Source organism: Felis catus, chromosome B4 (genome assembly GCF_018350175.1).
Source record: "Felis catus isolate Fca126 chromosome B4, F.catus_Fca126_mat1.0, whole genome shotgun sequence".
Lineage (NCBI taxonomy): Eukaryota > Metazoa > Chordata > Mammalia > Carnivora > Felidae > Felis > Felis catus.
In genome coordinates, this window is record NC_058374.1 from 121139480 (window position 1) to 121154821 (window position 15342).

The window sequence follows — 15342 nt, forward strand, 5'->3', positions numbered from 1 at the left end:
ACTTCATGAGAACAGGAGATAGTATTTCTTATCTTCCTAGATTACATGGTTCATCCTTCCAAAGAAATTGCATCTCATGTTGAATACACCCCCGCTGCAAGAGCTTAGACCTTTTGTAACCAATTTGATTTAATCATCTGGGATAATCTGGACCTTCGTGTTTTCCCCTCATGTGATTTCCCTTCACAGCCGATTTGTCTTTAACGCTCAGAATGGGCCATAATAGTAACATGGAGGACTGAGGAAATCTATCATTCACACACCCCCATCACAAATAGATGACAACTTCAGGCAGATGCAGGGATTTGAGGTTCGGGAGCAGGGCAGCTTTTGGAATAATATAAATAATTGCTAATCTGAGTGCTGATTTTACAGTTGACAGCAAAAAGTCATCTGGGGTGGCTCATTAGTGGGACAGGTGCACCGGCAGCTGTTCTAATTAATGTGTTAGGAATCCCCATTCTTGATTTCTATTAAGGATTAGTGAAAAGCTTTGCTATCTACCTGATTACACAAAAAGACTGGGCTGAGGAGGTGTAACCACTAGGAATGTTGTTAGCTGAAGGTAATAAAATACGCGACTTCAGTGGCTTAAACAAACGAGTTTATTTTTCTCATGTAAAACAAAGTCAGGGTGCAGATAGTTGCTTTTGTTGGTTTCTTAGCTCAACAATGTCTATGCATATCTCTCTGAGATTCTTTTGGCCTTTCCTTCATTGTCTCAAAATGGTTATAGGAATTCCAGTCATCATGCTCACACTCAAGGCAAGAAGAAGGAGGAAGGAGGGGGGAATGAGCAGGTCCTACAGATGGCCAGCAGACCATCAGGATGAGCAAACCCCTGCTTACGACTCGTTGGCTAGGACTGTGCATGTGGCCACTGCCCACCTGCAAAAGAAGCTGGGAAATGGAGTATTTAGCTGGGCACCTTGCTATCTTGTAAACAATCAGGATCCTATTAGTAAAGAAAAGTGAAGCAAGTATATTGAGAGGGCTACTGATTCAATCTGCTCTCAGCGGCAAGCCTAAGAATGTTATTGGTGTTTATGTCTTGGATCCACCTTGTTTTATTTGTGGGAAGAATGAGAAAAGTAAGAAATGCTGTAGTGAATATACTGGAGATCAAAACAGATCACAACAAACTTCAAAAGGTGTCAACTGCATTGAATTTAAACTTGCACCATACTGAGAAATATTTGTGGTAGAACTTACTAATCATATTTTTAGTAATGAAGAAATGTTTGCTGTGACCATGTCATGGCAATATGATTTACTGGAATTTCAGAATATAACAGAGATTCCTATGAAATTGTCTTGATTTCTCTGAAACAACAAGATATATTTAGGGGGAAATACATTCTGGAATCTGTTTGAGAGGCAGTTGTAATTCACTGGAATTAGTTGTCCCCAAATTCACAATTTAATTTTGAGCTACAAAAAGGATTCAAACTACATCAGGAGCTTAAGCAGAATATAAATAGATCTTAGAGTCCTGAGGTGTGCAATATAAAATAGGCCATGCCTCAGGAGTTTCTTATGAAGATGCCTGCAATATGAACTTTTGGACTCTGATTCTGCAAAAATTACCCATCATCAGAAATAGGTAAAAGTGTGAAAGGTGGGCAAGTGCCTATCTGTGCTCTTTATTCATTTGTATGATATTTGCTACCTTTGTCAGAAATGATAATGGATGTATATATAGTTTTCATTTATGTTTTAAATATTACTTAAAATTAATTACATATTTGTCACAGGTAAAATCAATTATCTTTTTGACTTGTAACATATATTTATATTACTTAAATAATTCTCCTCTTCCCTGACATCTTTATTCTAACATCTTTAAGTCATTTGGGCTTCATATGTTCCTGTTAAAAAAATTAGTGATATTTTCACATTATGTTCTTCATGGAAAGTTTGAAAACTACAGAAAAGTAAAAAAGAAAACCTCATATTTAAGACACATTTATATGTATTTATTTGTTTCAACCCCTGCTGACCACTTGATGCAGTGTCCAGGATGTTTAAGACATACACAAGATACACGGTGATGTTATATTCCTAGAACATACCAATAAAATCATGTTCCTTTTTTTCCCATCTTATTTTATTTTATTTTATTTTATTTTTAAATATGAAATTTATTGTCAAATTGGTTTCCATACAACACCCAGTGCTCATCTCAACAGGTGCCCTCCTCAATACCCATCACGTACCCTCCCCTCCCTCCCAACAATGTACTAATTGATGCATTTGGTGACAGCAGTCAATTTATAGGCCAATTTGAAAATGGGAATGAGGCATTTTATCATTTATCACACTCTGAGTAGCCCTGGTAACTCATTAATTTAATATATGTAAATACATATAACCAGAAAAGTTAAGTGACATAACAGGACAGAGAGACAGAGAACTAGAACCTAGAACTAGAACTAGAACCTGCCTGAGCTTTCTTATCCTTCCACTAATGAGTTGTCTCTCTAAAACTGGATGTTCAGATCATGCGTGTGAACTGTCGGTCTATTCAGCTACAAAATCCCCTTTCTATATTTTCATATTTTGTATGTGCTTGAAGATATGTTGAGGAGATAGAACTATTTTAATATAATGCTCTTATTTCTTGCTTTGCTTTCCTCTCTCCTCCCTCCTCTTTATCTCCCTTCCTTCCTACTTCCCTTCATTCCTTCCTTCCTGCCAGGTGAGGGACCAGGAGATTTAATGCAGGGACTTGGGAATCAGACAGACCTGGATCTGAATCCTGGGTCTGCCACTCACTAGATATAGGACTCTAGGCAGTTTGTTTAAACTGTCTATGCCTCAGTTTCTTCATCTATAAAATTGATTTACATGTATTTAGTGCCTAGTGGTCCAATTAAGCTTGGTTCTACTGAAGTAACAACTCAAGTTTATTTCTTACTCAAGCAAAGTCTGCTATGGGTCTGGGTGACTCCAGGTTCAACATTCCACATTGCCTCGATTTTATGGCATTTGCATATTAACATATTCTTGTATGATCACCATAGGAATTAAAAACTTCAGCCTAGGGTCACCTGGGTGGCTCATTCAGTTAAGCACAGATTTCGGCTTGGGTCATGATCTCGCGGTTTGTGGGTTTGAGTCCTGTGTTGGGCTCTGTGCTGACAGCGTGGAGCCTGCTTCAGATTCTGCGTCTCCCTCTATTTCTGTCCCTCCCCCCACTCACACTCTGTCTCTATCTCAAAAATAAATAAACATTAAAAAAATACTTCAGCCTACCAGTGACATGTATCATTTCTGCTCACATTTCTTTTTTAACTAATAAACAGTTTCACGGAAATACCCGATTTCAACAAGCTAAAGAAATGCAGTGCTTCTGTACGTGTAGGTTGGAAGAACTGGAAATGTTGGTAGGCACCACGTATATCTACCCCAACCTGCTTTCCTCATCACCAAGTGTGCTCTTTTCTGCACACAGAATCCATTCACCTTTTCTCAAGGAAACAACCCAGTAGTTCTATCTCTCTGAGTCCAGGATGAAGCATACTTCAGATCCAAATTTTGCTTCTCTTAATCCAGAGCCCTATGATATAAAGTTCGTGAAGGGCTTAGTGCCTGGAACAGAGCAAATTCATTATGACTAGTAATCAGGAGGAATAGGTTGACAACAGCAGCAGTAGCACTATCTTTTCAATCATGTTATAACATAGCAACATCTTTATCATCAGAATATTTTTATAGCTCAAGACACCCATTGTGTTGGCAGTTAAATACCAAGTCCTCTTATTAGAGAATTCTTAGGGAATTCACCTCTTCTCATCTTAGTCCATGTGATTTAGATGGAACTGCTCCTGCCCTCCTACCACTAAGGCTGGGCATAAGACAAAGGCCTAAAGAATCAATTTATTCCTATCTTACTGGCCACTGAGACAGGTTCACTGAGACAGGTGCTTGACTTAACTTGGTCCAGAGATACTCCATCCTAAAACTTCCACTGGAAAGGGGTGGAAAACCCCACTTTTTTCTTAGAGTGTTGAGAGGTTAAGATGAAAGTCTGTACCTGCTGAAGGTCACCTTGTGACCAAAGTGAGAGCCTTCCAGAAATGAAATAAAAAAAGAAGGAATGCCAAGGAGTGGTGAGAATGAGTTCTGCTGATAGCATTTGAACCCCTGGATTTAGCCACTGTTGATTCTCTGGTATTTTCAATAACTTGAACCAGTAACTTCTCCTTTTGGTTAACTTGGATTGATTTGTGTTCCTTACAGTGGTAGATTGCAAAAATGGCCACAAATTCTTCCCCTTCTTGTATTCATACCTACTTGCCATACAACTTTGAGGGCTTTTCCACACTGACTCTGGACCTGGTTAGGTAATTTGCTTTGGAAAAAGATGCCCACAAACATGATACAGAAGAGGTTTGAAAACCATGTGTACATCAGAGTTTTTCCTCTCTTGATGCTCTTTAGATACCTCATCACTGCTGCCATGTAAGTGTAAGTCACCTCCTTGAGGAGTTCTGAGAGATCATGAAGCAGAGAAGAATTGTCTTAGCTGAGCTATCTTAGATTAACCAACCCAGCCATTCTATTAACTAACCACAGACACATGAAAAAGCTCAGTAGAGATCAGCCAAGCTTCGTTCAGACCTGAAAAACTTCCCAGCAGGATCATGAGCCAAATAAATGATTGCTATTTTAAATTAATAAAATTTGGGGTGGTTTGTGATGCAGCAAAAGCTGACTGATACATTTTCTAACAAAAGGGTGCTATTTGCTGCACCCTTTCTTTTATATCTTGTTCTTTATTTTATTTTACTAATTTTTTAAAAATTATTTATTTATTTTGAGAGAGAGAGAGCACAAGCAGGGGTGGGGCAGAGAGAAAGGGAGAGAGCAAATCCAAAGCAGGCTCTATCCTGTCAGTGCAGAACCTGATGCTGGGCTTGCATGAACCATGAGATTGTGACCTGAGCCAAAATCAAGAATCAGATGCTTAACCAACTGAGACACCCAGGTGCCCCTTGTTTTAACCTTTTTAAAACATACAATTTTTGTGGTAGTTTAATGATTGTGTAAGTAGGTGCTCAATAACTATTCCCTAAATAAATGCTCGAAATGAATAGGGGGACTTAAAAGACAATGTCTTAGCCCACAGAATTGATTCCAATGCTGACTGTTTTAGGAATCCGGGAAACTGTGGAGATGTTGATTATCTTTTCATGCACTTATCGACTATTTACAACCTTATTGGGGGGAAGTGTCTGTTAAAATAGTTTGCTTGTTTTTGGGGGGAGGGTCATGGGGAATAGTTCATCTTATTATCAAGTTGTACAAATTCTTTATATATTCTAGATACAAGTCCTCTATTAGATGCAAATACTGTGAATGCTTTTTTTTTTTTTTTTTCAATCTGGGGCTTACCTCTTTGTTTTCTTAATGGTGTTTTCTGAACAGAAAATTTTATAATTTTAAGTCTAAATCATTAATATTTTAAATGGTTCATGATTTTTATGTTGTATTTTAGAAATTTTTACTTAACTCAAGATCACAAAGATGTTCTTATTTGCTTTTTACTGGAAATTTTTACTGTTTTGGCTTTTAACATTTAAGCCTATGATCCATTTCAAATTAAATTTGTGTTTGGTGTGAGATAAAGGTCAAAGTTCATCTTTCTTCCTACCTCTCTTCTTCCCTGTCCCCTCCTACTTTCCCTCCCTTCTTTCTTTCCTTTCTTTGCATATGAATGTCCAATTATTCCAGAACCATTTGTTGACAAGACTATCCTTTCCTCATTGAATTACCTTGGCGTGTTTGTTGAAAATCAATTGGCCATATAAATGTGTATCTATTTCTGGATGCTTTATTCTGTCTCATTGATCTACATGTCTATGCTTATGCCAATACTACACTGTCTTGATTCTGTAGGTTTAGAGTAAATTTTGAATCAGGTAGTGTAATCTTCCAGGATAGTTTTTCTCTTTTAAAATTGTTTTGGCTTTCCATTTTCATATAAACTTTAGAATTGGCTTATTAACTTTTTCCTGCTGGAATTTGCATATGGATTACATGTAATCTATAGTTCAATTTGGGGAGAATTGACAGCTCAACAATACTGAGTCTCTGAATCCACAAACGTAATATATTCATCCATCTATTTAGATCTTTACTTTCTTTCAGCAGTGTTTTCTAGTTTTAAGAATACAGATTTTGTGCAATTTTCGTTAAATTTATTCTTAATTATTTTTTATGCTATTGTAAATGGAACTTTAAAAAATAGTTGCTGGTATTAGAAATAGAATGGCTTTTATTCAGTTTTGGTAATTTGTGTCTCTAAAGTAATTTGTCCTTTTCATTTAAGTTGTCAAATTTATTGGCATGAAGTTATCATAATATTGTTTATTTTTTTAATATCTGTAAAATCTACAGTATTGGCCCTTCCTTCATCTCTAATATTGATGATTTGTGTCTTGATGAGACATTTTTTTCTTGATGAGTTAGGCTGGATGGTTTCTACTGTAGTAATCTTTTCAAAGAAACAGCTTTTTGTTTTATTGACTTTCTTTACTGCTTTTATGGTTTCTGTCCCTTTGGTTGCAACTGTTATGTCTATTGTTTCCTCTCTTCTACTTGCTTTGGGTTTAATTTATTCTTTTTTTGTAGTATATTTAGATGGAAACTTAGATCATTGGTTTGAGACCTTTCTTATTTTCTAATATAAGCATTCAAAACTATACATTTCCCTTTAAGTGCTAATTTAGTGTACCCCACAAATTTTGATATACTTTTTTTCTGATTCTTATCCAGCTCAAAATATTTTCTCATTTCACTTATTTGTTCTTTGACCTATGGATTATTTAGAAGTGTATGTTTCATTTCCATGTATTTTAAGATTTTTCAGGTATCTATCAACTATTGATTTCTAATTTAATTCTATTGTAATGGGGCACACACTCTACAGGATTCAATCATTTTAAATTTGTTGAGACTTGCTCATGGCACAGGTATGGTTTATTTCAGTGATTGTTCCATATGCAATTGGAAAGAATATGCATTCTAATATTGTTCGGTGAAATGTTTTATAAATGTCGCTTAGGTAAAATTGATGCATAATGTTTCTCAAATCTATAGTCTTACCCAAATTATTTTGTTCTACTTGTTTTATCAGTTACTGAGAGAGAGAATGTTAAAATAGTCAACTATAATTGTGGATTTGTTAATTTATTTCTTTAGTTCTGTCACTTTTTTGCTTCATCTATTTTGAAGTTTTGCTATTAGGTCCACAAATATTTAGGATTGTTGTGTTCTTTTGATGAGTTAATCCCTTTAATAGGAAATGTGCATCTTTATTATTGGCAACATTCCTTGTTTTAAAGTTTAATTAATCTGATGTTAATATACCCCTTCTAGCTTCTTATTAGTACCGTTTTCATATTATATTTTTCTCACTCTTTAAACCTATCTGTGTCTATATTTAAAGCACATTTCTTGTAAATAGTATATAGTTGGGTCTTTTTTGTTTGATGTAAAAATCTCTTCCTTTTAATTGGCATATATAACATTTATATTTAACACAATTATTTTTATTGCTGGGTTTATTTCTACCTTCTTGCTATTTGTTTTATTTGTTCAACCTGTTTTTTATTCCTCTCTTCTTTTCTTGTCCTCTTTGGGATTAATTGAGGGTTATTTTTTTTCCCCTTTATTTCCACTATTGGTTTATTAGCTATCACTTTTTGTTATACTTTTTGTTTGAGGATTAGAGCAGGCTTCTTTAACTCATATAATAGTATGGATTAATAACATGCCTCTTCACATATAATGCAAAAATCTTTCAATTCTGTATGTTCTACTTATCACCTTTTATTTTCTTTTCTATTACATATTTTATATCTATAAATTTTATAAATCCTACAATATATTGCTATTACTTCTTACTTTAGTTATCTTAGTTGTAGTTAAGAAAATATATCTCATTTTTAAGCAAATTACATGAATAGCTGAATGCCATGAGTTGATTTACTCAAGTCTGATGAAGTGAATTGATCATTGTGCAAGGGGGATGGATTTGTCCTTAGACCACTAAGACCCATAGAAACACTAAACTGGACACTTTTCCTGAAGAACATAGGGTTTTTAGAGAAGAAATAGAAACATGAAGAAACAAATTTTGTTCTGTTTTAAAGGGGAAGGGAAGTAATTGATGTGGTCTAGGTAACCAGCAATGGCCACTGGCTCAAGTCATTTACTTACTGACTTTTAATGGGTTTGGCTCTACTACTTTAAGTGGCTGTTATCCAGTGGAAATTCACATGGACACACTCTAAGAAGGATCAGTTCTGTGTGATTTGATTTATTAGGTTTCATTGGTATGGTTTAATATCATTATTATGTAACACACATGTCAATACATTGTTATGTGGGTTGCAATTAATTTTATGGATCGCAGGGGTATAATTTCTCTGTTTTGCCTAGCACTCCTGGGAATCTATGACATATAGAACAAGTATCTTACTATAAAGTTATATCAAGAACATTGATTAGCAGAAAATATTTAAATGGAATTTTTGAAAATCAGTTTATGTAAATCTATCACATCATTAGGCTAAAAAAGAAAAATCAAATTATTATATCAAAAAATGAAAAAATATTTGATAAATCCATCACTTATTCATATAAAAGCTCTCAGTAAACTAGAAATAGAGAGGAACTTCCTCAACTTAATAAAGATTATCTATAAAAACCTACAGCTAATATCACACTTAATGGTGAGAAACTCAAAGCTTTCCCATTAAGATCAGATACAAGACAAGTATGTCTCTCTCACCACTCCTTTTCAACATCATATTGGAAGTTCTAACTAATGCAAGAAAAGGAAACAAAAGCTATACAGATTGGGAAAGAAGAAATAAAATTGTCCTTGTTTGCAGATGACATGATCATCTATGCAGAAAATCCAGAGCACCTGGGTGGCTCAGTCAGTTAAGCATCTGACTCTTGATCCTAGCTTAGGTGTTGATCTCAGGGTCATGAGTTCAAGCCCTGCACTGGTCTCTGTGTTGGGCATGAAGCCTACCTTACAAAAAAAATCCAAAATATGACAACCACCCCTCCCCACCCCCAGCAAAAAACAAAAACAAAAAGAAAAACAAAACAAAACAAAACACCCAAAAACTCCTGGAATTAATAAGTGATTGTATCAAGGTTGCAGGATACCAGGTTAATATACAAAAATCAATCATTTCCTATATACCAACAATGAACAAATAGAATTTGAAATTAGAAACACAATACCAATTACATTAGCACCTCCCAAAAATTAAATACTCAAGTTTAAATATGACAAATATATACAAAACCTATGTGAGAAAAATCATAAAGCTGATGAACAAAATCAAAGAAGAAATAAATGAAGGCTCTTCCATGATAATGGATAGGAAGATTCAATACTATCAAGATGTCAATTTTTCCCAGCAAGTTATTTTGTGGATATTGACAAACTGATTCTAAAGTTTGTATGGAGAAGCAAAAGACCCAGAATGGCCAGCACAATATTAAAGGAGAAGAACAAAGTTAGAGGTTGACACTACTTGACTTTAAGACTTACTATAAAGCTATAGTAATCAAGAAAGCTGTAGGATGAAAGAGTAGGCAAATAGATCAGTGGGATAGAACAGAGAGCCTAGAAATAGACTCACATGAATATAGCCAACTGATCTTTGACAAAGGAGCAAAGGTAATACAATGGAGCAAAAATAATCTCTTCTACAGATGGTGCTGAACAACTGGTCACCTACATGCACAAACAAAATGAAACAATAAATCTAAACACAGATCTTACACATTTCACAAAAATTAACTAAAAATTTACCACAGACCTAAATATAAAATGCAAAACTATAAAACTCCTAAAAGGTAACATATTAGAAAACCTGGATAACTTTGGGTATGGTGATGACTCTTTTAGATACAACACTGGAGACATGATCCATGAAAGAAAGAACTGATGAGCAGGTCTTCATTAAAATTAAAAACTTCTGCTCTGTGAGGGGCACCTGGGTGGCTCAGTCCCCTGGGTGACTTTGGCTCAGGTCATGATCTCACAGTTCCTGAGTTCTAGCCCTGCGTCAGGCTCTGTGCTGACAGCTCAGAGCCTAGAGCCTGCTTTGGATTCTGTGTCTCCCTCTCTTTCTGCCCTTCCTCTGCTCACACTCTGTCTCTGTCTCTTAAGAATAAATAAACATTGAAAATTAAAAAAAAAAAAGAATGGGAAGACAAGCCACAGGCTGGGAGAAAATGATTGCAAAAGACACACTGATAAAAGGCTGTTATCCAAAAATATACAGAGAACTCTTAAAAGTCAATAATAAGAGGGGCACTTGAATGGATCAGTCGGTTTTTTGTCTGACTTACAGCTCAGGTCATGATCTCACGGTTTGTGAGTTCAAGTCCCACATTGGGCTTTCTGCTGTCAGCGCAGAGCCGCTTCAGATCCTCTGTCTCCCTCTCTCTCTATCTCTCAAAAATAAACATTAAAAAAATAAAAAAAGTTCTTAAAAAAGTTCAACAATAGGAACACAAACAACCTCATTAAAAACTGGGCCAATGACCTTAACGGATAGTTACTAAAGAAGATATGCAGATGGCAAATAAGCATATGAAAAGGTGCTTCACATTATATGCTATTAGGGAAATGCAAATTAAAACAACCAGGAGAAACCACTATATACTTATTTGCATGGCCCAAATCCAGAAAACTGACTGCACCAAACGCTTGAGAGCATTCATGGAGCAACAGGAACTCATTCATTTCTGGTGGGGATGTAGAGTGGTATAGCCACTTTGGAAAATAATTTGGCTATTTCTTACAAAGCCAAACACTCTTATTAGACAATCCTTGGTATTTACCCAAAGGAGTTGAAAACTCATGTCCACAAAAAAACCTGCACATTGATGTCTGTAGCAGCTTTATTCATAGTTGCTAAAATTTGGATGCAATCAAGATGTCCTTCAGTAGTTGAATAAACAGTAGTGTACCTAGACAATGGACTATTATTCAGCACTAAAAAGAAATGAGCTATGAAAAAAATGGAGGAAACTTAAATGCATTTTACTACATTAAGTGAAAGGAGCCAATCTGAAAAGGCTACACATGGTATAATCCCAACTATATAACTTTCTGGAAAAAGCAAAACTATGGAGGCAATAAAAAGATCAGTGGTTGCCAGAAGTTGGGGGGAGGGGTGAATAGGCAGGGCACAGAGGATTTTTAGGGCAGTGAAAATACTCTGTATAATACCACATTGATGAATACATGTCATTATACATTTGTTCAAACCCATAGAATGTACAATACCAAGAGACCCTAATGTAAACTATGGACTATGAATGATGATGTGTCAATGTATGTTTACCAGTTGTAACAACTGTACCACTCTGGTGGAGAATGTTGGTAATGGGGGAGGTTATGCATGAGTAAGGTAGGGGTATATGGGAAATCTCTGTACCTTCCCTTAGTTTTGCTGTGAAGCTAAAACTGCTCTAAAAAAATAAAGTCTTAGTAAAAAAAAAAAGAATGAAATTCTCTTCTTTGTTTTTCTTTTTCCTTTCCTTTTTCCTGGCCAGTGCCCCCCAAAACCAAAAGCAAAATGAATGAAAAATGTTTCATTCCAAAATGAGATGTTATTTTCCTCATCCAGAGCTTGCAAACAAGGTGGTCAAACACTGGTTTTGCAACCCCCAGCCCTACACTCACCTTAAAAATATAGTATTGCAAATGAGAAGGGTGAACTACCAGAGTCTTGAGGGCTGAGAGATGAAACACAAACAGCTAGTGAGAGGAGAAGATTGCCTATGTCCTGAGAAGTCTAGATGGATATTCCCAGAAGGGAAATCTCTGAGGAACCTACAAAAGTCCCCACAAGAGACAGAAAGGTCCAACTTGGCAAGAAAGGTTATTGTGACCCAGTATTAATTCTGGGGGCTTTGGGTTGTTTCACCAAATGGAGAACACTTAGTTCAAGTCAGTGAGTGGAGAACTGGGGAGCTCTTTCATGTAACATGTATGTTCTTTTCACTTAAGGATTCTACTGCCATTATTGTTTAAATCTGTGGGTTTTGTTTACTTTTTATTTCTTGGTCTGCTTTTCTGCAGTGGAGGCAGATATTTTTCTCCCTAATGACCATATTCTTCTCACATGAAATTTGTTCTCAGTAGACAGCTAGCAAAATCCATTCAGCATTCTCTTGGTATTGAGTTTTTTAAATTTTGATTGGGTTGATGTTATTTTAAGCCACCTTTCCCCATAAATGTTGTATCAAACAGATATTTAAAATATCTCTTACTAACAAGTGCTCATAGATGGTTTAAATGTCTCCCCAAAATATCAATTTCTTATGTGCATTCTGATAACCCATTATGTTCACTTTTACTTCTCTCGGTGGGGAATTAGAAACTTAAATATGTTTCAAATGAGGTCTAGTTTGCTCTTTTGAGTGACCTGGAAGTTCAGTGGCTTGGATGTCTAGGGTGGAAAGGTGGGAATCAGGGCGGATATGCAGCCAGGATACATGATACCAGTCACAAAGTATTAAAATACCTCCATACTTGGTTGGTAATAAATAGGCATTGCTCTAAGACCCCCATTGCCTGACACCTTGGTTCTTGAAGACTTTCCCCAGCAGCTAAAGGGTTAAGCCTGGCAAGCCTGGGGTGCCTGTTTGATTGGTGGTGACTGGTGCAGTACTGTCTGTTTAATTATTATGAAAAGCACCCCTTGGTGAAAGGAATGGAAAGGATTTACTGCTTGATTGGCATTCCTAAGGGAATCCTGAAAAACTGGACATAATAATCATAGGGGTTAATATCTACTGATAACTGTTCGAAAGGTTTTATAGATATTGACTCACTGGACACTCTCAAGAATCCTTTGCTGTGGCTGTTACTATTACCTGCATTTTGTAGATGAGAAACTGAGGCCCAGGTTAGGTTATTTGCCCACGGTCACATAACTAATACATGGTGGAATTTGGAGTTTGAACTCAGGCTGACCCCAGAACCAGTGCTTTTTTTTTTTTTAAGTCTACTCATGGCTCTGACCTTCTGTGAGACTATAAGCAATAAGCATTTATTGGGTTTCTGCCATGTAGAGCACCATGTAAAGTACTGTGGGTGAAATAAAGAAAAACAAGACCTAAATTCTATCTTTCCATAGTTCATCATCTTGCGAATTTAATGGTCAAGTTCCTTTTCTCCTGACATGGACAACATAGGTCCCACATAATCCCTTTCCATTTGATGGTCCAGAGGGACCATTTGATAAACTCCAGGGGAAATATTGGGTGCATAGGACTCCAATTTGATGGTGTTCACTGAAGATCAGAAAAGTAATGTTTTCATAGGTTGCTTTCTGGGACATGAGAAATAGTCATTTACCATTTAATGTAAACGCTTTGGCTTTCCCATTGAGATGGAATATGAATTTAGAATATGAATTTAGAATAAGGTAGACCAACCTGCTCCCCAACCAAATGGATCTGAATATACAGCATTTTTCACCTGTACAACTATTGCAACACTCAGAATTTTAGGATGAGATGTGTGTTTCTGTTTTCAGAAAAAAAATTATGTCATTTGTATAACAACATAAAGCATTTTTAAGGTAAATGTGATTGGATCCTATAATAAATTTCCTCGTATTCATGCATGGTATTTGATAAAAAGGCAGTGTCCTCTAAAAAGCAAATTCTATTTTATCATATATTCAGTTAAGTTGCCATGACAATAATTAGTGTGATATGTTATGAAAGGCATTCATACAAGGACAGAATGCACGAAGCTGACTCCAAACACATATTACTGGCAAAAGTTTTTCTGTTATAAATTGAAGAGAGATTTTTCATGACACTTGAGAAATGGAGACCAGGAAGCCAGAAATTAAATAATCTACTCTCTTCTCTGAGATAAGAACTCACTGTTCATGTTTACTTCTGCAGTGTGATTCAACTGGCTGGCCCTGATGTAGTTAGGAAGCCCTCACTTAGCCTCTTCTCGACCATTACACCTTTCAGTGCAACTTTCCTATTTTGTCTTAAGGAATAAAAGTATAAATAAAATAACATTTTAAATTGAAGATTTAGAAAGAAAGATAACCAGATGGTTTATATATATTCAACAACATTTGGGAATAGGATATCATGAGCTCTGTAACCTGGTTTCAAATCTTAGCTCCAGTCCTTACTGACTGTTAATTAGTCACTCAGTGACTCAGTTTCCCTAACTATCAAATCATCAATAATATCTATTTTGTTATCTTAATATTGATTAAGACTACATATATTATTATATATAAATATATAAGACTTTATATATGTGCTTACATATATATTAAAATAAATCTGCATATATGTAATTAATTGTAAGATATGTAAATAAGTGTACCATTCATTGTTACAAATCTGCCAAATTTTATAGAAATGTGTTTTAAACATTCATTTAAAGTCCTAAAATATGAACTTGATATCGTTGTTTCTTTGACATCTTATGTTATTGGGTTTTTGTTTTTGTTTTGTTTCAGGAAAATAGTTTTGGGGATTTTACATTTCCATTTAATAGCTCCAGATTTGGGACACCTGGGTGGCTCAGTTGGTTAAGTGTCCAACTTCGGCTCAGGTCATGATCTCACAGTTCATGAGTTCGAGCCCCACATTGGGCTCCATGCTGACAGCTCAGAGCCTGGAGCCTGCTTTGGATTCTGTGTCTCCCTCTCTCTCTGCTTCTCCCCTGCTTGCACTCTGTCTCTCTCTCTCTCCCAAAAATAAACATTAAAAAAAAAAAAAATTAAAAAAACACAGATTTAATCATGAAGGGCTAAATGTTTTATATAATTTAAATTTATTTAATTTTGGAATTTTGAAAAACAAAGATTGTCATTTCATTTTAGCTATAAATTTTTTTCAGGTGTAGAAAATTAAAGGATGGATCCAAGGGGGCCATTATTATTATAGCGAAAGGATCTAATATGTAGCTATAATTCCTCATTGTTGTAATTAGCTTTCTTTAAAGGCTATGTTTTGGATGCAAACTATTTGCTATGCCATTAATTTTTTATCTCTATTGGATCAGGCTTACCTCTAAAAATCTGATGAAAATTATGGATCCTCTCCCCATCCCAGAAAAAGTGTATGTACATACCCAGTTCTGAATGTATTTCAGAAGTCATGATCTCCATGAAGCCCACCCATAGGCTCTTTCTCCAATCTTCCAGGTCCAGGAAGAACTCCATTTGTGCCTCAATAGAACAGACACTGTAGTTCTGACAGAGTTCTCTGGCCTGGCCAAAGTGTTGCGTAGAATAGTTTGGTGCAATA